Source organism: Pantherophis guttatus, chromosome 1 (assembly GCF_059756535.1).
Source record: "Pantherophis guttatus breed Tessera chromosome 1, ASM5975653v1, whole genome shotgun sequence".
Taxonomy (NCBI): Eukaryota; Metazoa; Chordata; class Lepidosauria; order Squamata; family Colubridae; genus Pantherophis; species Pantherophis guttatus.
Window position 1 is genome coordinate 145,450,823 of NC_142063.1, and position 22,570 is coordinate 145,473,392.

Here is a 22,570-nt window from a genome sequence, read left to right on the forward strand (position 1 = left end):
CTCCCTCACTCTCAGAGTCTGCATCTGTCGATAGCCCAGGCTCAGGTAATGGAGCCACAACAGTTGGCTCTCTTGCATCAGCAAGGTGATCTTTGTGTACACATGCACGTCAGAAACTGGAAGACCAGGTGGCCATTGTGCACCGGAAACTGGGTAGCTGCTCTTCCAGAGCACATGCTCTGGAATGTGCGCTCCCATTTTGGCACTCAGTGCCGAAAAGGTTCACCAACACTGACCTAGAGCTTTAAAAAAGATAAGCAGAATCACAAACCAACCAACCCCCCACAAACCATTTTGGCCCAACTGATTTCACTACATCACTAATAAATCTCTTGCTGCTAATGAAGTTCAAAGCATTCTGAAAGTGCAGATTGATTAAGGAACGGGGGAGGGAATCCTTACCAAGTGTTTTTCATCCTTGGTTGGTGTCAAAAAGCTTAGTGTTTTATTTTATTATTCTTTTTCTTTTTCTTTTTTAATATGGTGTTTTATATCTTTGAGTCACCATGTGCGAGGAGGCAGCAATATAAATTTTATGCGTTTTAAATTTTTGGGTTTTAATTTGGCCGAAATTATTTAATAATTTTAATTATTTTTTAATTGATGTCTGTATATTTTTGTGTTTTTAATAGGCTGAACACCGCCCTGAGTCCTTCGGGAGAAGGGCGGTATAGAAATATTATTATTATTATTATTATTATTATTATTATTATTATTATTATTATTATTATTATTATTATTATTAAATAAATGGCCAAAATTTAAACTGGAGGCCAAATTCTAATACCTGAATTATAAGTAAGGTTGGTGAAACAATATGATGCAGAAAAAACCAATTGCAAGCCATTTCAATGTTGCTTCCAAGATGCTTCTAACCTGAATCAGTCCTGAATCTTAGGAGACTGCTCAAGGAGAAACCCATTCTAAATATTCTAACTTCTGTTTCTGTTATTTAACCATTGATAAAATGAATCCCATGTTTCAAAATATTCCGTATCTTACAAGAGAAGGATTAATTTTACCATGAGGGTTTATTATATGTTTATTGTTAATATGATTTAGTATTAACAATTAAGTATTAATATTATGTTGAGAAAATACTGTTATTATATGATCACTACTAATGAACATTATTATGACTATTGCTTAAATTAACAGTAACCAGATAACACACTGTTTTATATAGACATTGGAACTGTTGCTCTTTCTTTATATAGTAAAAATAAAAAAAAAAATTTTTTTTTTTTAAAAAGAGAGAAACCCATTCTAGTTCCATATTTTTAGGAGGTGAGGAGAGCCAAAGAAAAGAGGAACTGCTCCTCATAATGGTTTGACTGCTTGGGACTATTTCCCTGGTGAAGAATAGACTGGTCCTTCTTTAATAGCCTCTGGGAAATTGAAGATACTCAACTAAATTTGTCATTTATGATAGATAAATGACAAATAAAGTATCGATACAGATATAAAAAATGGGCAATACATAGCATCTCTAGAAGTCTCTCCAAAATATCTCAGTTGCTATATTAAATTGAATCAAAAAAATTTCACAATTTAATATAGCAACTGAGATATTTTGGAGAGGCTTCCACTGATGCTGTATATTGCCGATATTTTATATCCATATTGATGCGTAATATAAATATAAATATAATACTTAAAAGATCAAAATATGTTTTGATCTTAATCCCATGGTGTTGATTTTCTGATTGCAGTGTAATTTTAAATATATCACTGATTATGTGATTATGTGCCAACAACTCTTAGCAACCACATAGATACGTATAGATTAGCTAATCTTTTCAGGACCGAGTGCCCAAAGCGCGCGCCTGAGCCCCCCCAATGCAACATGTGCACGGGCCCTGCGCATGTGCCCCACCCCCCTGCATGCGCACGTGGGCTCTCCACATGCATCTCATGCCCCATGCATGCATGCGCACCCCGCACGCAGCAGAGACCCAAACTCCAGCTGGCCGGCAAGAGGTGCACACGCATGTGCAGTGGAGCTGAACTGGGGCGCCTGCTCGCATGACATCAGAGAGGGCGCTGTGTGCCACCTCTGGCATGCATGCCATAGGTTCGCCATCACAGATATAGATGCTTTAATTTTACCTTATACTGTATGACATTAGCTCTATTCAAGGTAGACTTTTAAAAGCTTTTGAACAACAGCAAGTCCTAATTACTTAAGTTTTAAGTAAATAAATGATTTAGTTGTCATCTTAAGTCTTGATTAGATCTAGGAACACATAACAAAAAGCAGCTCCTCTTCTCTATGTTTTTATTAGTTATTTTTATTGAGATTTTATTGAATTCCTTGCTTTTTGACTATGGAACAAAGTATACAATTATGAAAATAAAATGAACAAATTCCATTTCTAAATAGAAAATCCTGATGCCTAAGCTCAACAGATATATCTTAAAATTGGCAGCAGCCGAAATTCTTCTTTAAAAAGGCATGAAAAACTTATCACTTGAGTAAAACATGACGTCATCCCAGAAATCAATGTGTGCTTTTTCATTTCCCTTTTATCTTAGAACTGTAGAAGCTTTTGGAAAAACCAATAAAAATATGTTTTTCCTCCATTATGAAGGAAATTGTTTTGCAAGGAAACAACCTTGAACCAGCATTCAAAATACAGAAAGTTCATGGCTGGTTCTGATAATTTCTTCCCACATTTCAAAATTACTTGGGAAATCTTACTCCTGAGACAAAAGGAAGAAAACAAAGACAACTTGCAGTTTTTCTGGTTCAAAAAAAATGTCTAATTTGCCATTTTTCGGGGGGGGGAGGGGAGCAGGCAATACTGTTCCCAAAAGACAATAAACAGGCTACTCAATTTTTTAAAAAAACACTTCCCTACAGAATGCTTATTCACAAGTTCTGACTACAAGCAGTCAACAACTTAGTATGGTAGCCTTGGAAAAAGTGATTTATCACCTGTGCTCACACTTAAAACCATCACATCGCCTTCATGGTCACAATGCCACAATTTGAGGGCTTGGAAACCAGCTTGCATTTACAACCGGTTTCAGCATTCTGTTGTGATCTGATCACAATGTGCAACCATTTTGCTGATTTCCAGCAAAAAAACGCCCATTGGGGAAACTGAATTCATTTAACAACTGCATGATTTGCTTAAAGACCATGACGATTCTCTTAATGACTACCATAAACATTGTTGTAATTTTGGGTCCGACTTGACCGTACAGCCATGCGACTTATGATGCAGATTCTGGTCTCAGTTGTAATTTGTGACCTATGAATGTAATTTGAAAACTATGAGTAGAAGCAATACTGAAACAGAAACACCCCCTATTTTACACCATTACCAGGAGAGAAGGGAAACTAAACAATAAGCTAACTCCCCTTTCCTTGTTTGGGCCATCTGCCATGTGATGCTTCAGTTAAATGCACCACAAGCATGAGGATAAACTGTGATTAATTTTGGCAGAGTTCCTTAACAGTCTGGGTTCAGATGATGTTCCAAGCCTCTAACCCATTGTGGCTTAGCAACCCTTCCAAGATCATTTAATGGAAGTTCATAAATCTAAGTGCAGATTCGTACTGACATATCTAAGAAGATTATTTTGATGGCTGAACCCCAAAAAGCTAAGCAGAATTGGATTTAGTTAGTACTGGGATGAAAAACAACCATATACTGGTAGCATCAATTCTGCAGGCATTGTGCGAAGTGGAAAGTCCAAAAATATTCCAGAGACAGGCAATGGCAAAGCCATTTATATTGAACAGCCATTTAATTTATATTGACGTCAAGAAAACTACATAGATGTATCCATAAAATCATCAGAAGTCGAATTCAGCACAAAAGAGGCTTTATTTTTTAGGTCTGCTTTTTTTTATAAATAGAATTATATACAAAAACTACAGGTAGCCCTCGACTTACGACCACAATCGACCCCCAAAATTTCTGTTGCTAAGCGAAACATTTGTTAAGTGAATTTGCTCCATTTTACGACCTTTCTTGCCACAGTTGTTAAGTGAATCACTGAATCTGGCTTTCCCACTGACTTTCCTTGTCAGAAGGTCGCAAAAGAGGATCGCACAACCCTGTAGTTATGTAGTTATGACTGAAACTGTCATAAATATGAGTCAATTGCCAAGTGTCTGAATTTTGATCACATGACCATTGTAAGTGCAAAAACTGGTTATAAATAACTTTTTTCAGTGCCATTGTAACTTTGGTCACTAAACGAACTGTTATAAATGGGAGACTATCTGTAGTTAGAAGCTTATTCTATGACTGATTACAGGTAAGTCGAGGACAATTGACCCAAAATTTCTGTTGCCAAGTGAGACAGTTGTTAAGTCAGTTTTGTCTCATTTTGCGACCTTTCTTGCCACAGTTGTTAAGTGAATCACTGCAGTTGTTAAGTTAATAGAGAGTTGTTAAGTAAATCAGGTTTCCCCATTAACTTTGCTTGTCAGAAGGTCGCAGAAGTAATCACATGACTCCAAGGCACTGTCACCGTCATAAATATGAGTCATTCGCCAAGCATCTGAATTTTTATCATGTGATCATGGGGATGCTGCAACGGTCGTAAGTGTGAAAAATGGTCGTAAGTCACTTTTTTCAGTGCCGCTGTAACTTCTAACGGTCACTAAGCAAACTGTTGTAAGTTGAGAACTATCTGTAGTTAGAAGCTTATTGATTACTGTTTTACAGTGGGCTTACTTTTATACAACTTTTGTTTGTATATAGTTCGTCACAGTCAGCCAGATGTTCAGACTGGATTTGGCATTTTTATCCACCTATCAAGTCCTTCCCAAGAACTGGGATAGGCTTGATGTTGATGTTTTATGGCCCTAGAGGCATCGTCACAGAATATAAGCTATCCTGAGTAAAGCTGCCTTTTGCAATTGACTGGTGAATTTGTCAATGCCGATGGTATTTAAGCAGTGCTTCAGTTGTTTGGGGATTGCACCCAAGGCACCTATGACTGTTGGTGCTACTATTAATACTACTACTATTACTATTATCATCATCCTAAAATCAATCCATTACAGGATGACAATTCTTCGCTGAAGGTTACGGACTGTTATCTAACATGCTTGTCCAACACAAGTTGGTAGAAGAGGATTTCCAACTTTTGAGTCTAGACCTGTAAAACCAATTGTTTAACGTTACAATGGCACAGAAAAAAAGTGACCTTATATCTGTTCCTCACACTTATGACCATCGACGCATCCCCTAGTCATGTGAGCAAAATTTGGGTGCTTGGCAACTGGCATACATTTATGACTGTTGCAGTGTCGCTGGGTCATATATTCACCATCTGTGATCTTCCCAATCAGCTTTTGACAAACAAAGTCAATGGATTTACTTAATGACTGCATGTTTTCATTGAATTTCAGTGTTTTGCTTAATAACTGTGGAAAAAAGATCATAAAATTGGGCATGAGTCATTACCTTGCTTGGCAATAGAAGTTCTAGACTCAATTTTGGTCATAAATCGAGGATTAGCTGTATATAGTGATAGATATATGACTAATAACTAGTTAACCAAAGGGATAGAAAAAGATTGTACAGAAGAATTTGCAAAGTTCTTACATCATTAACAGCCTTCTCTTCACACCCATCACTTCTGCCTCACAAACACAACATCAGCCCGTCCAGCTGTCACTTTATGCTCTTGGCACTGATCTCTGCCAATCTCTGGACGTATTTCCATTGAAGAAGGCATTGTTTTATTAGCTACTTAGGCAAAGCACACACCATTAATGGAGTTTTTATCTCTCTATTTCCCTGACAAAACAGAACCAGCCAGTCTGACTCTGTTATTATCATTAAGATTTTTTTCCCTCTATTCACTATCATGAATCCAAACAACATCTGGAATTATAGCTATCCTCAAGAGGGAAAGGGGGAAAAAATTGCATTTGCTTAGATAGAACAAAACTTTTATTCTTTTCCACATAAACAAATGATTAGATAAACATGTTTCCTGCTGGCTAGCTAGGTTTTTAATGAAACACTTATTTCCCTTTTAGCTCTTGATAAGAGTCTCAAAATATGCTGTCTTTTTTGTCCTCCTTTCAAAACAGAGAGATAAATATAATACTTCCGTCTTCAACACCAACATTACAGCCAGAAGTGTTTGAGAGGGAGGAGTTAAAAGCCTTTGAACGCTGACTGGCATGTCAGGGAGTTTAATAAAAGGAAATTAAAGAGCCCTTTACTGAAATATTATTATTAATGTGTACCCTGGCGCCAGACATCTTTCTCATCAATGTAGCTAGTATGCATAACACTCCTTAACAGACAGCTGTCTCCGGTGTCATTTCTATCAAAATCAAACCTCAGGGCCTCTGTAGAATCAATACAGAATTAGAGAAGCTATGCATGCAGCTAACAACAGTCAACTAGAAATTGTGGGTGTATTTAACACCAATGCAGTTTTCCAAGAAAGAGCAGCCAGAGCAGGAACGTATGTATGTATGTATGTATGTATGTATGTATGTATTAAATTTATTCGCTGCCCATTTCATTTTGAAGCAATTCTGAGCAGCTTGCAGCATAAAAGTGTTGAGAAGAGGGCAATCAGAACCATGGTATCAAGTCAGACCCACCAATTCTAGGCATGCTGGAGCCCACTCCTTATGACTTACAAGGAAGGCCTCTGTCTTTACTACAGATCCTAAACTTAGAGGAACTCCCTCTTTCAAACGAAAGCTATCTGAGACTGAGATATGAAGCACCTCAACTTATTTCCTTTTCAGAAACAAAACTTAAAATCCTTCCTTAAAATCCACCTGAGGATTCTTCCATGGTCACTCAGCCATACCAGGACAAATCGATAAATATTTCAAGGTGCTTTAAATTGAAGCAAGTTTAGAAAGCCACTCCAGAGCAGGACATATTTTGTGATCCATTGTTTGGTGGGAAAACCTGCAGCCTGATTTGCAGGTACTTCCATTCAGGTCCAGCGTTTAGAGCATTGTGCCGTGTCCTCAATGATAGGCTGTGTAATCTGAATCTGTCATTGGATGTTTGAAGGCTGACTTCTATTGTCCTACCTTAGATGGAAGCTGTTTTGGAGAGTCAAAGAGCTGCATATGAAACAATAAATTTAACCAGACAAGGAATTTTCATTCTGTATACAGGTAGTCCTCAACTTACGACCACCATTGAGCCTAAATTTTCTGTGATTAAGCGAAATATTTAATTTTTTCCCATTTTATGACCTTTCTTGCCACAGTTGCTAAGTGAATCACTGCCGTTGTTAAGTTAGTAACACGTTTTTGTTAAACAAATCTGCCTTACCCATTGACTTTACTTGTAAGAGGTTGCACAAGGTGACCCTAAGACCCAGAAACAATGCAAATGTCATAAATACGAATCGGTTGCCAAGTGTCTACATTTTGATCATGGGGAGGCTGCAATGGTCATAAGTGTGAAAACTGTCATATGTCACTTTTTTCTGTGCCATTGTAATTTTGAACAGTCACTAAGCGAACTGTTGTAAATCGCATTAAAATGTTACCTGCTTTTTCCCATTTGTACCAGGGGTGGGTTCTACTTACCTTTACTACCGGTTCGCAACAGGATCGCGCATGCGCAGATCGCCGATGATGGCATCCGGGGCAGTGGGCGGGGCCTCCTGCTGGTTTTACTACCGGTTCTTGCGAACCGGTCCGAACCAGGGGCAACCCACCATCTTTCTTCCAATAGGGAGGACATACAATATGATAAACCAAGGGTGGGCAACTGTGGCCCTTTTACAACCTGTGGACTTCAACTCCCAGAATTCCTCAGACAGCCAAGTTGGCTCAGGAATTCTGGGAGTTGAAGTCCACAGGTCATAAAGTCCACAGGTCATAAATATTTGCCCACCCCTGTGGTAAACCATGATGTGGTTTCTTTGGTTTTGGAGTATTGTTTCAGCCCAATCCCTCTCAGGTCTAAACTATGGTTGATAGTTTAATATGACTTCAGACACTGTTCTTTATTCAGCATCAGGGCTAGCAAAACCACAGCTTTCGTATAGTAAAACTCTGCCTGTAAAATCAGTTGAGTAAATTAGCTTAAAGGACAGAGCTGGGCCACAGTCGCCCTGTGAATTTCCTGGCTGAATAGGCATCTGACCCTCGGTCACTCAAAGCCAGCACTTATCCTTGCTAATATAATGATCTAATAAGCTTTCAATGTAATCTTAAACATATTGACTTAGAAATAGACCCACCAAGTCCAATGGAATATTTTCCCAGGCAAATAGTACAAAACTGCAGTTTTAATTTACTTAATCCCTTATACAGGCCGTCCTCAATTTACCAGAAAAAAAATTGAGCTCACCATTGCCGAGACAGTTGTTAAGTGAATTTTGCCCCACTGTAGAACCTGTCATGCCACGGTTGTTATGTGAACCACTGAAGATGTTTAGTTTGTAACATGGTTGTTAAGTGAATCTACCTTCTCCATTGACTTTGCTTGTCAGAAGGTTGCAAAAGTGGAACACATGACCCCGGGACACTGCAACTGTCCTAAATACATGCCAGCTGGCAAATGTCTGAATTTTGATCAGATGACCATGGGGATGCTGCAACGATTGTTAGTGTGAAAACTGGTCCTAAATCAGTTTTTTTAAGTGCCATTGTAACTTCAAACAATCATTAAACAAATGGTTGTAAGGTTGTAATATGAACAAATGATCTGAAAATAAACCGTATTGTGACATACAGTATATGTATTTCTTAGAACTCCAAGTGAACAGAAAGTACATACCGACAAGCAGGATTCAGTAACTCACCTGATGGGAAAATCTAACTTACAAAATCCTTTCTTTACAGGGCTCTGCAAAATGTTCGATGGGGATTAGCATTTGACAGAATAGTCCTCTGTTAAAATCTTATTTAACAATTCTATAATGTTCACAAATGTAGTTCATTTGGTTCAAATTAAAATCATTTAGAGCTATTTCTCGGCTGACAGGTTTCTTTCAAAATAGACCTCTAAAATCCAACCATGCAGTTATACACAAATGTTGTTCAGAGTACTAGCGCCCAATTTAAATACTGTATTTTTCAGACTATAAGACACTCCAGACTATAAGAAGCACCTAGCTTTTGAGGAGGAAAACAAGGGGAAAAAATTATGCCTCTGCCTCCGCCTAGCCCCGCCACTTGAACAGGCCAAAAACAGGATGCATGGAGGCTGAAAATGGGGCGTGCAGAGGCAGCAATAGGTGGTGGCAGCGATGGGCAGCGATGGGCGGTGGTGATCCCCGCAGCCTGGAACAGCTGATAGGCAGTATTCCGGGAAGCAGATTCAACCGCCAATCAGCTGCTCGTGCTAAATCAGGCTGTGCTGAAGCTGACCAGGTTGTTTGCTGCAAGGAGGCAAATTGCTGGGAGGCAGAAGCCGAAGAGTGGGGGCCGGTAAATGAGCGCGGCTTCAGCAACATTCGCTGTATAAGACACACAGACATTTCCACCCACTTTGGTGGTGAGGGTGGTGGAAGTGCATCTTATACACCGAAAAATACGGTACTCTTTAACTATAACAGAGTATGGAACTCTGTAGAAGTCAGTGTTTTGAAAGTTATCATCTTGTTTAGGTTGATGCACAAAGAAAAAAAAACCCTGAGAAATCGATGTCTAAAACTGCGCCCACGCACGTAAAAGAGTATTTATTTTACTTATTCTGTTTCAACGCTACCTTTATAATAGATACTCAAGATAGCTAATCATGTTTTAAAAGCAAAACTAAAAAAATTCTAAACAAAATTAATGAATTCTCCACGCCATCCTTGTAGCTAAAAACCACATTCTTCAGCATTGGAAATATGCAGCTTCAATTATCTGATATTATTAGCAACTTATAAATGAATCGCTCATCAACATGGATTAGCACTGGATGAAATATTTACTGAAATGCTTATATAGAATACACACACACATTTTAATTTAATTTTTATTTTCATCCTGCCTTTATTTTTATAAATAAGGGGGCGAACATACTATTTTGTCGTCGTCCTCCTATTTTCCCCCCATAACAATCCTATGAGGTTGGTTGGGCTGAGAGAGAGAGCGACTGGCCCAAAGTCACCCAGCTGTACTTTTAAATGTAAGGTGGAAGTAGAACGCTGAGTATCACAGTTTCTAGTCTTAACCATTTGACAAAACTGGCTCCTATCATTTATGAATGTATGCCAGTGGCCCCCAACCTTTTGAGCTCCAGGGCCCGGTTCCATGGAGAGAGGTTTTTCCGTGGCCCTGAGGGGTGTGGTTTTCCATGCTGCCTTCATCCTGCAGATGGGGCTTTGTTGTTTGCATGGCTCGGTTTTTGGCATGCCGCATCCCACTGCCAGTCCACAGACTGGTAGTGGGCTGGGTTGGGGACCCCTGACATATGCCATTTTTCTTTTCCTTCTTGCTTTAGAACTTTATTTTTTTCTTTCTGCTTTCTGAATTCATTAACAAAAATAAAAATAAAATAAAAGTTTTAAAAGGCAACTAAAAGCAGCTAACAGCAGCTAGCCGCAGGATAGCAAACGGTATATAGAAAATTAAAAACAACAATTAAAATGAACACTAAAATAAATTAACAGTTAAGAATCTGGTGGAACAGATGCCTCTTTGCAGATTTTCTGAACAGTGTATCTATATAGAAGACTGCTGTACTACAAAAATGAGCCGTGAACAATTATGGCATCTTTAAAAGTGCCACTTCTGCAGATCTAAACAGAAAAGACATGAACTCTCTTGGACAGTTTAGATTGAGTCATTTAGAGCTTCAATTCCAAGAACTTAAGTTTGTGTCAATTACCACCTAGAGTAGTGTTGGTGAACCTTTTCGGGACCAAGTGCCAAAACGGGAGCGCAGGCAGGCGAGCACCGGAAACCGGAAGAGCAGCTTCCTGGTGCACATGTGCACGCCGGGAAATTGAGCTTCCGGTGTGTGGCAGGCACATGCGTGCCAGTCATCTGGTCTTCTGGTTTCTGGTGCACATGAGTGTGCGATGACCATCTGGCTGGCGCACATGTATCCGCTGGAAACCTAAAGTTCAGCTTCCCTGAACATGCATGCCCGCAAGGGAGCTGCTCTTCCAGTTTCCGGTGCACCCGTGTGCATGAAGACCAGCAAGCCAGCGTGCATGTGCACACCAGAACCCAGAAGAGCAACAGGTGATGGCTGGCATGCCCGAAGAGATGGCTCTGTGTGCCACTTCCAGCACACGTGCATAGGTTCGCCATCATGGGCCTAGAGGTATAGTCCTCGACTTACAACCACAATTGAGCTCAATATTTCTGTTGCTAAATGAGACAACATGACCATGAAGATGCTGCAATGGTCAAGTCAGAAATGGTCATACGTCCCCTTTTCAGTGCCACTATAATTTTGAACAGTCACTGAATGATTGGTTGTAAGTCGAGGTGAAGTACTGTAGTACCAACTGGTGTGTTGTAGAAATCTGTCGGTACAAGTACAATGTGATCTCTGCACCTTTTCTTGACAAGAAAGCCCCTTTCCTACATCATACACCAATCACACTTTTTAGACACACATAGGATATTTGACACGATATAACTAGGTAACTGACTAATCATCACCAAAATACAATTATCTTCATGAATGGCTACAACTGGCACTTAATTATGCAAACGCACTGCTCACATTGTTTGCAAATCCAGAAGATGAAGGAGCATTCCCCCACTGTGGACCTGCACTTTCACAAGACTGCAACCAGCTGCTGAACCTCAATTCCCTGAGGTTTAATATCCTATTTACCTCCAGCATTTCCATATTGTTTGGATTTAATTAAGGAATGTTCTCCTTCATCCAATTCATTACAGAATTTAAGCAACATTCAAGAATTCTTATTGTTTCCTTGGAATGTAATGTAATGACCGAGAGCTGCAGAACTGATGGCATTTTACTCCCCCACAGTTTTATGGAGATGTTGAACAACAGAGAAGTCTCCTACTTGTGGCAGAATGTAGTCTGGAGTCCTAGGAGGGAGAAACTAATTCTCAGAGGGCAAAGAGGCAGCAGAGTTTGGGATGTGCGGTAAGCTAGTAGAAGCAAAGACAACTCCCACTAGTAGTTCTAGAGTTAACTAAAATGTCTATATTATGAGATAGTTGTTTTAGTCTGGCAAGATTCTGTCTGAAGGCAAACAATAATAAAGAAGCTACCCAGAAGTACCGGTAACTCCGTGTCATCCTTGGTTTGTGAGATGTGACAATATTAGACATTGCAGGCCAATGACCTAAGTGCTCAAAAACAGTCTCCTGGTGCTGACATGAGCAGATAGGAAAAACAGTGTTCTTATGATTCAGAAGGATGACTTGATTGATGGTATTAAAAACTCCTCTTTAGTTGCTGCCAATATCCCAGTATGGTACACTCCACTACTCTCCTACATGTGTCCTACAACTTCCCCTCCATCCTGCCCCCCAATCCATTTATATTCTTGGTTTTTTTTCCCCTCTTGTTCTCTCTCCATTATATCCAGAACAAAACAACCCCATCCTGAACCATTTTAACCAACCCTTCCCTTCTTCAGAATTGCCAATCTAGTTGCAAATCTAAAAGTAACCAGGAAATGATCTGTCCAGGACAACTGTAATACAAAAGACATTCTCTTTTACATCACCACCTTCAAACCACCACATGCAAAGGTTTGATCCAGTGAGAAAGTATTTTTCATACTAACAAAGCACACGGTCAAATAGCCAAAATGTTGCACCCTTTTCAGGTACATGTTTGCTGAGCTTATAGCTGGGTTCAATACTTGCAAACCAGGGTGGATTTGATTTAAATCGAGTTGATTTAAATCACAATTTAAATCATGATTTAAATCACTAGTAAAAAGGCTTGATTTAAATCAACTCGATTTAAATCATAATTTTTAAAGAGCAACTGTCATCTCTGCTACTCCTTTGACCCACTGTTGACTCACCGATAGTCCCAGTGTTGCAGAATATACAGCCTCATGCTACATAACTAAGCTCCATTTCATGCTGAATAAACTAAATTATTTGTGTATCTTAAATAGAAAACTATCTTACAATAGATTTTTACCCCAAGTTTTTTATTAAAATAAATTCAATAAAAATCAAAAAAATCCGATTTAAATCAAAAAAATCTGGATTTTTTTGATTTTTTAAAAAAAATTATTGATTTTTATCCACCCTGTTGCAAACGCAATAGTAAGAATAGCACTAAGAGAAAAGGACCAGTATTCAGAATTACCGTATTTTCCGGCGTATAAGACGACTTTTTAACACATGAAAATCTTCTCAAAAGTCGGGGGTCGTCTTATACGCCGGGTGTCGTTCTCCTGTAACCAGGCAGACCAGCCCGAAAGGCTCTGACGAGCCTTAAATGGCTCTGGCGATCCCAGCTCTGGCGATCCCAGCTCTGACGATCCCAGCTCTGACGATCCCAGCTCTGACGATCCCAGCTCTGACGATCCCAGCTCTGACGATCCCAGCTCTGACGATCCCAGCTGAGTTCCCTGCAACTCAGCTGGGATCGCCAGAAACCACGTAAAAGGAAAAAAGTTTTTTCCCTTTTACTCTGACAATCCCAGCTCTGACGATCCCAGCTGAGTTCCCTGCAACTCAGCTGGGATGGCCAGAGCCATGTAAAAGGGAAAAAGTTTTCCCCCTCCAGCTTGCTTACCTCAGCTGCTAGTCGCAACGCTTGCCTTGCTTTGCTTGCCTGAATCTATTCAGGCAAGCAAGCAACTCCCTGCCTGCAATCAAGCAAGGAGTTAGTTGTGGACTTCAACTCCCAGAATTCCTCAGCCAGCAAAGCAAAGCTGGCTGAGGAATTCTGGGAGTTGAAGTTTACAAGTCTTAAAGTTGCCAAGGTTGGAGACCCCTGTTATATTGGGTAAGTTTTTTTCCCCTTTGGGAGCTTTAAAAAAAATAGTCAATTGGGGTTTTTTTAGTTGTTCTTTTTTAGACCTAGCCATTTAAAGTTTAGGAAGTTTTAAATTTAGCTTTCATATAAAAATAAAAATAAAATAAAATAAAACAATATTTGTGCAGCTTTCTGAGATTTAGTGTGTTTCTGTAGTGTTTCACTCCAACTACACAAACACACAAAATCTCACAAAGCTGTATGTGGAATTTTGTGTGTGTAAAGTGTGAAAGTTGGTTTTTTGGGCTTTTTGTGGCTGTGTGAGGTTCCTGCTTGTTGCAGGGGCCATTTTGGGTCTAGCACAGCTGCTTTTACATTGTAGGTGAGCCAGTTGATGTTTTTTAATTTTTATTTGGTGTGCATTGGAAGAGGGGCAGTCTTATATGGCGAGTATAGCCCAAACCCTATATTTTAACAGGAAAAGTTGAGGGTCGTCTTATACGCCCAGTCGTCTTATACGCCGGAAAATACGGTATCAACCCAAACAACTTTATTATTTAGTTTGAATAGCTGCTTGGCTCACCATAAAAAAGGATCAGGTTTAATCCAAATGAGCACCTTCAGATGAAGGATGTTAATAGTTTGTTTTTGTTTTCTTACAGGAAGTTGTGCCCTGCAAAATAGCCCCTCAAGGTCTAACACTTCAGAGGAGAGCTAAACAATACTAAGGTCCAAACAAGGATTATGAATTTTTCATGGCCTTTCCCAACATTACTTATACAGTTTTCTACAAAGAGCACAAATAATTCATGTCTATATTTGTTTTTATTTTAGAAGTCAAGTAGATCAGACTTCAGGTCAAATGTTCAAATTAATACCAGAATGTTTTCTATATTGCAAATTATTTGGTTGCAGAAATAATTTAAAATGTCAACAAAAATCATGGTTTCTTCTATAAAAGGGAAGTCTTTAAAAGGAAAGTAAAAAAGACGTAGAAGACATATGTACATCTTAAAAGCAAGCCTTTGCCCTACCTCATTTCAGCCTTTCCAATCAATTCTGAGGTACCTGCCATTCACTTTTAATAGCATACGCTTAGATTCTAAATCTGCTCAGAGGATTAAACTGAATAAACATACTATAAAGAGAGCCAAGGGTTCCAGACATAATACAATTGACTGCTACAACAGACTGAAGTGGGAAGAAAGTGCATGCACAGCACAAAAAAAGTTTAGCAAATCTCTTTAGAGGCTCTACGGCTCTACACATTTTAGTTGCTCAGCAGCTGCCTCCGCAGAGCACTAGAAAGCTGTGTTGAAACTTGATCTCATGACTCATTTTTATAGCTATAATTCAGACAAGGCCTTCAGGCCTGTTCTCACCACCAATTCAGCTCTATGGAAGCAAAATTAACCAACGTCAATACAATAACATGTTTGTATTTGCAAAAAAGGATGCCTCAGCACACTTTTAGTCTGTAGCTTCTACGTTGCTCTGCACAGTCCTGCCATACAATATAGCAGTCATTAGAACCAAAGCTATGATTAAGAGAAAAGGACCCTTTCCATGTCAAAGTGGGATCCAACATTTAGTCTTAATTTAAAACACAAAATACAGGACTGTAGTCACATTTGTAACACAAAATACAGTGGGTGTCAAACTCAAGGCCCGGGGGATGGATCCGGCCCACGGGATGCTTAGATCTGGCCCGTGGAGGCTGCCCTGGAAACAGCAAAGAACTGGCCCATGGTGCCTCTGCCAGTGAAAATGGAACTCAGGAGGGCTGTGGGAGGCCCTCCTGAGCGGTTTTCACTGGCAGAGGGACAGCCGAAAACAGAGCTCGGGAGCCCATTTTCACTGGCAGAGCACATGGGCCACCACATGCACCCCCGACATGAGTGATGTTGAGCTGGCCATGCCCACTCCCCGCCTCTGAGTTTAAACACAACCCTGATGTGGCCCTCAATGAAATCGAGTTTGACATCCCTGCTGCAGAGGATATATTTAACTACTGCGCTGTACCTTCTTAATACACGGTTCCCGATGCTGATTGCTTTAAATTTCCCTGTGAAACACTTTGGAGGTTCTTTCTGAGTAACTCAAATATCTTTTAAAAAATATGTATCAAATCTGTGAGGAAGGAAAAAGAAAACAAGTATGAACAAAATTTAAAAAAATTAAAAATCTACTCTACCCTAAGAATTCTAAAATTGACACAGAAATTTAAAAAGTTTTTTGACTTGCTACTGTCCAGGAAATAACAAATATTTAAAACAAATCCGTGGCTACTTTTAAAAACTCTCACTCTTTTCTAAGTAGGAGAATTGTAGATAACTAAAATTAAACGTGACAGAATCTTGATTACACATTATGGAAAAAGACTGTCCAGGTGACCTATTTTTAACATCCTATGTCACAGGTGGTTTGCTTTTAAATTGAAACTTTAATCTATTTCAAGGCTGCATATGATATGACCTATAAAATCTTTGAACGATTAATGTTTAAAAACAGTTCAATGTTAACACTACGTGATATAAGTCAGTATCCATCTGGCCACAAAACAAATACCAACAATAATCAAATAAGCAGCCTCACCTCATTTTAGATCATCAGGTTGCCATATCTAAACATTTTTCATCAGGTCAACATAAAAGCACCCAAAGCATTTGCAAGAGTACAATTACTTTATTAAGTTTTCTATAAATGAATCCCCATTAGCATATAACTCTTTAAATTAAGAGAAAACGGAGTTGACAATTCATGTAGTTGATTAAAACTCACCCTGGTTTTTTGGGGGGTGGGGAACCTCATTTTTCTGTTCTTAGATTAATTTTTTTCCTTTTCTAACTATGTTGATAGGAAAAAAAGCTGAGTTTTTTTCTCATTTGAATGGAAAAGCAGCTCAGCTGGATTGATTCATTTTTCTTTTGAATTTTTTTTAAAAAGCAAAGACATAACTTTTTCCACAAGTAACTCCAGCTATATTTTTACAGGGTTTTTTTCCAATCCCTTTATTGTTTTTATAAATAACCCAAGAACATACCTAATATTCCTTTCATCTCCTCTTTTCCCCATAACAACCATCTTGTGAAGTGAATTGGGCTGAGAAAGAGTGACTGGCCCAAAGTTACCCAGCAGGGTTCTCATACCTAAGGCAGGACTAGAACTCACAGTCTCCTGGTTTCTAGCCTGGTGCCTTCACCATTACACCAGACTAGTTCCATTTCCTAAGAGAAGTCAGATTCCTGCCTTGCCCTGTAGAAAAGATTCTTCCTTGCTAAATCCTGTTAATTAGCTGCATTCAGACAGACTGGTTTTCAAATCCAGTACCCCAGAACAAGCTAAGCAAACAAGACAAGTTGGAGTAATAAACAGATATATTAGTCCCCAATTAGAGGTAGTAGTTTAAAAGAGAGAACAATGCACCTCTACGCACAGATAAGGGGAACAATAAAGCATTATCACTGATGCTTATCTCTTCAATTTAAACTACTCACATCAAATGATAAGTAGTTTTTTTCTATTTTTGTTGTCATGTGCTAATCAAATATACCCAAATATCACTTATCTTCTTATCCAACTACAGTTTTTCACAAATTGGTGCCTTTCAAATGTACTGGATTGGACTAGAAACTTCATCATCCCAAAAGAGCACAGCCAAATACTGCATGACATAATGGACTTGGATTTAGCATTTTATCTAAGGTCAACCACTATAGTTGATAAGCCACAGTTTACAGCTTAAGTATATTGGGTGTACCCAGATATTTTTACTTTATTCAGCCATAGTTAGAATTAGTATACTGTCAATCAAATCAAAATTTTCCAACCTACATTCTCAACGCAAACAAATTCACCTAGGCATCAAGCCTAGGCTGCACATACCCTATGAGAACGTATTATTAATATTAGAGAGTATTCTTGAATATGAATATTTGGATGAACATAATGTTTGTACAAGGAGTGCGTTCTGAGATCTTAAGATATAAAAAAGCAAATCCAGTGACCTACCTAGCTCACTATTCCTCCCTATCCCAGAACCAGAATAAATGCAATACTATAGAACGGTCAAAAAAACAGGAAAATGAGCAAACTGATTTAACTTTGAATATTTCATTGACCATACCAGTGAGTTCTCAGAGAACTCCTCCCTGGTTCTCCCTTCGTTCACTTCAGGGGTGTCAAACTAGCTGCCCATGGGCCAGATGCATCATACACAGGCCACGCCCATCCCAGCTCCGCAAAGACAAAAAACCAGAGTTGATCAATGCTTTTTTTAAAAAAAAGTTTTTTAAAAATTTAAATCGGATTTTTTTTTAATTTAAATCTAATTTATTTTAATAAAATGCTTTTGGAGTAAAAATCTATCTAAATATTGTTTTCTATTTAAGATATATTAATAATTTAGTTTATTCAGCATGAACTGGGACTTAGTTATGTAGCATGAGGCTGTATATTCTGCAATATTGGGACTGTCGGTGAGTCAACAGCGGGTCAGAGGAGGAGCTGTTGCGGGACAAAGATGACAGTTGTTCTTTAAAAATTATGATTTAAATCGACTTGATTTAAATTAAATCCACATGACGCAATCGACTTTGACACCTATGATTCACTTGGTTAAAGGTAAAGGTAAAGGTTCCCCTCGCACATATGTACTAGTCATTCCCGACTCTAGGGGGTGGTGCTCATCTCCATTTCAAAGCCGAAGAGCCAGCGCTGTCCAAAGATGTCTCTGTGGTCATGTGGCCAGCATGACTAAACGCCAAAGGCACACGGAACTGTTACCTTCCCACCAAAGGTGGTCCCTATTTTTCCACTTGCATTTTTTACGTGCTTTTGAACTGCTAGGTTGGCAGAAGCTGGGACAAGTAACGGGAGCTCATCCCATTACGTGGCACTAGGGATTTGAACTGCTGAACTGCCGACCTTTTGATTGACAAGCTCAGCGTCTTAGCCACTGGGCCACCGCGTCCCTTAGTGAAAAAAATCACTTGGTTATGATTTTTTAAATGTGAAGTACATACAGCTGAGCTGTGTTAATTTATGTAACAGCAACAGCAATCATGTGGCAACTGAAAAATGGATAATGAAGCTATGACAGCCAACCATAACTCATATCTGAATAAAATTAAATATCGAAATATCTCAGGCATAGGATGTGGAACCATCAGATCACCCAGGTAAGTCATGAAGTTTTAAGTGTATAGTTTTTTAGAGGAAAAAAAACTCTACTCTCCTAAATTCACCATGGCTTTAGGATGCCAGGCAAGGAGACTTAAGTACAGTGATGAGCTGGATGCTCATCTAACTAATACATCTTGAATTGACACCATCTGAATTAGAAATCAATCTACCACAGTCAGATGAACATTAAAAAAAATAATTTCCAAAACGTCACATGACCAAAAGAACTACTTAACAGTAACAGAATTTTTAAAATGTAAAAATAGCCATGAATTGCAATCAGCCTTTGAAGAGTATGTTTGGATACTACAGTGATGAATCTACTCTGCCAGTTGAGCAAATCTGGAGGCTTATAATACTGACAATAATCCTAGGGCTCATAGGATCTCAGAGAAATTAGATCCCACATCATTAGTTTTTAAACAATGGTAAAATGTTATCGTCTACAATAGTTTTAGTAATGAAAACAACAGTCCTTGACTTTAGATGTTTCCTCATTTTGGTATAAGTTTTAAAGGTTTCCCTTATACTGCTTTGATATTTTAAGTGATACTGTATATTTTTAGGGATTTTTTTTAATCATTTAAAAATGATTAAAGCAAGCAAATACTGAAGATGCTTTACAGACTGGGTAATTTCATATCAAAAGAAAAGAGAAAACGAACTACTGAAAGTTGCTTTTTAGATTCTGTAGAAGATTTTTACAGATTTCCATCCTAAGAGACAAGAGCTGGAGTCCAAAGAAAGCCACCAATTCCAGAAATGCTTTCCAGATTTCCTTTCTGAAACAGGATCTGCAATCCTGAAGCAGGCAACATATGGCATTCCTACTCGAAACATTTAATTCAAGAGTGAAAGAGCAAATAAAAGTGAGGCCTCAATGTTTGTGCTCAGGTATATGAGTCAGACATTTGTAAGCTTCTCAGTATGAAACAGCATTGAAAGCTGAGACCTGGCATTACTTTCTTCAGAGAGGTTCTTGCTTAAAGCAGTTCCTGAAACTGCCTATAGTAACTCTTGATGGGAATTGAGAAAATGACTGAGAGATGAGGTCACACAACCAGTTCCTGTTAAATTTGTCATTTTCTTAACAAAGATCGAGTCAGGCACTCCAGTATCATTTTCGCCTTTTTCATATACCCATCACATCCAGAAATATCAATCATCCATTGGATCAGAAAGGTATGACACTACGAAATAGATTTCAGTACAAATTAATGTAGATACAAAACTCAGTATGTGCTCAAGGGAGGGTAATAAATAAGCCATGGTTTGTTTTAGGGTATGAAACCAGTTAGAAATCATACAGTTTCGATGACACACTGATTGCAAGTGTGACTTCACATGATATATATAAGTAACACCTCATGGCTTACTTGCAGTTTCTTGACTTGTGATTTGATTTTGTGTTCAAATGAATCCAGAAATATAAGGTAAGAGCAACTGTGAAGAAGAAACTAGCTAACTAAAGTATGATTATCTTCATATTCTGAAAAACAAATCAGAAATGAATCAGGGCTGGTTTAACAATTCATGAGTTAGTATGATGTAAGAACTGGCAAACTACCGGTATATCTTTTCAAACCAAACACTGCATTGCAATAGTTCACTAGAACAACGAAACTTGTTCTAATTTAAGTTTTCTGATAAGATTTCTATTGTGCTAAATAGTCCTAGCAAATATGGACAAGTGGTTTTGTTTTATGTTTAACTTTACTCCAATTTGTATAAAAATGTTGTTTAATATGCCTAATCAATTAAAGTATCTGTCTATACTTTTACATCAACTTCCAAGGTAATTCAAAGGTTTGCATCCCAAAGAATAGTTCTTGATTGGCTAAATTCACACGATGTACTAAGTGAAAATCAAACAAACAATCTTATGTATTAACATATAGTATGAACCAAATCTAGGTGTGTCTCCTTGAGGCTACTTAAGCAATTATCAGGGATGACATAAAGCTTTCCTATAGACCGCCATACCCTAAGAGAATGTTCTTGTTCAAACTCTACAGAACTATATTCATATGGAAGAATGGGAAAGCTGGAAAAGCTAGTGGCAAGGCTGGCATTAATAACAACAGAAGCAGCAGGAGATCAAGATAACTCAGAAAATAGACAAAGATAACAGGAAGTGTAATTTGGAAATAGAATGTGAGAACATACCTTTAGTGAGCTCATTTTTCAAATTTGGACTATCTTGTTCCATAAATTTCAACCACACAGTTTAGCTGAAATAGAACTGTGTTTCATTAGTAAAGTACTTAAATCTGTAAGAATTGTGAGGTTTGTTTCCATTCAAGGGCTTCAGATGTATGGTAACTCCTTTCCATTCTATGCATGAAATAGAACTTGTAGTAATGAACTCTCTTGCCATAATCAAGGACATATTCACAAGATTACCTGAATGAGTTGTCATCATCTTAAAAGCCTGAAGGAGCTACTTTCTGACAATTCAATTTCATGCATGTCAAATCCATCCACATATAAACTCATCATGTTTTCAATGTATGTACAATAACTGTCTGAAAAATACCTTCAGAAGTAAATAAGTCAAGGCCTTTTCGTTGTTGTTTTTTAAAAATATCATTTTCTAAATTCACATTTAAAAAAGTTAAATGTTCTATTCCAAAGAAAAATAACTCTTAGAGAGCTGTATATAATTTGACCAACTATAACTCTAAAAATTAACATATGCCAATTTATAGATGGCAAGTGAAATAGTCATCCCACACATCCAATATTTAGATGATCTGGCCACATAATAGTCAGGTATAGAGACAGTGGGAATCACATGTTCACAAGCTGATTTACAATCATAATTTGTGGTGTCCACTAACTCCTTGTTCTTCAAACTTTCAGCTCTGCCAAACAGTTAAACACACACACACACACACCGTGTGTGTGTGTGTGTGTGTGTGTTTGTGTGTATTAAAAAGGAGGGGTAAAATATAACCACCATTCTAAGCGAGGGAGAGGCCAGTGGTTATGCGAGGGTAATACCACTGCGATCCAATCAGATCGAGTCTGTCAGTTGAAAAGTCCTCCTCCTTTTGCTGACTCCCAGCTTTCAGACTCGATCTGAATCAGGTCTGACGCTCCACTGAGTCTCTCTCTCAAACTGTTATAAATTGATTTTGCTAGCCTTGCCTCCTTCTGCTCGTTAAGATCTTGAGCAGATTACTCAGCCTTTAGGGCTTTGCGCCCTGCGCTTTGGAGGCCGCTCAATCAGGGGATTGAACCTATTTCTTCCGGCTCTCCCCTTCAGCAGCGTGAAAGGCTCACGTTTAGTAACGCTGCGAAGCCTCCCAGCTTTGCTGGTAGCAGGCTTCACCAAACGGAGCTAGCCGCCCGATTTCTTGCTGGCTGCCTCTCTCCTTCGGCGCAATACACATTCTGCGCCTCCCAGCTGACGGCCTCAGCGATCTCCGGAGGGTTGAGCTTCAGCCGCCCTCTCCTTCCCAGACGGAGCAGCAGCGTTTGCGCTTCAGCGCAGCGCTAATTGGGCGTCCCTGGGGCTTTCTTCCCCACACGTTTCTGCCTTCCTGCCTCCTGCT

The 22,570-nt window shown here is 38.8% G+C and overlaps 1 protein-coding gene across 3 annotated transcripts in view; it reads right to left on the minus strand.

Moving 5' to 3' along the window:
• ACVR1 (activin A receptor type 1) overlaps positions 1-22,570 on the minus strand; it is a 94,698-nt gene that overhangs the window by 60,550 nt on the left and 11,578 nt on the right. Inside the window, exon 1 of one of the 3 annotated variants that reach the window (XM_034425506.3) lies at positions 15,852-15,959. The exons of the other annotated variants lie outside the window; for them this stretch is intronic. The gene's annotated coding sequence lies outside the window, so the exon portion shown is untranslated. Of the gene's footprint in view, positions 1-15,851; positions 15,960-22,570 lie in introns of those variants that run through there. 3 annotated transcript variants of the gene reach the window in all.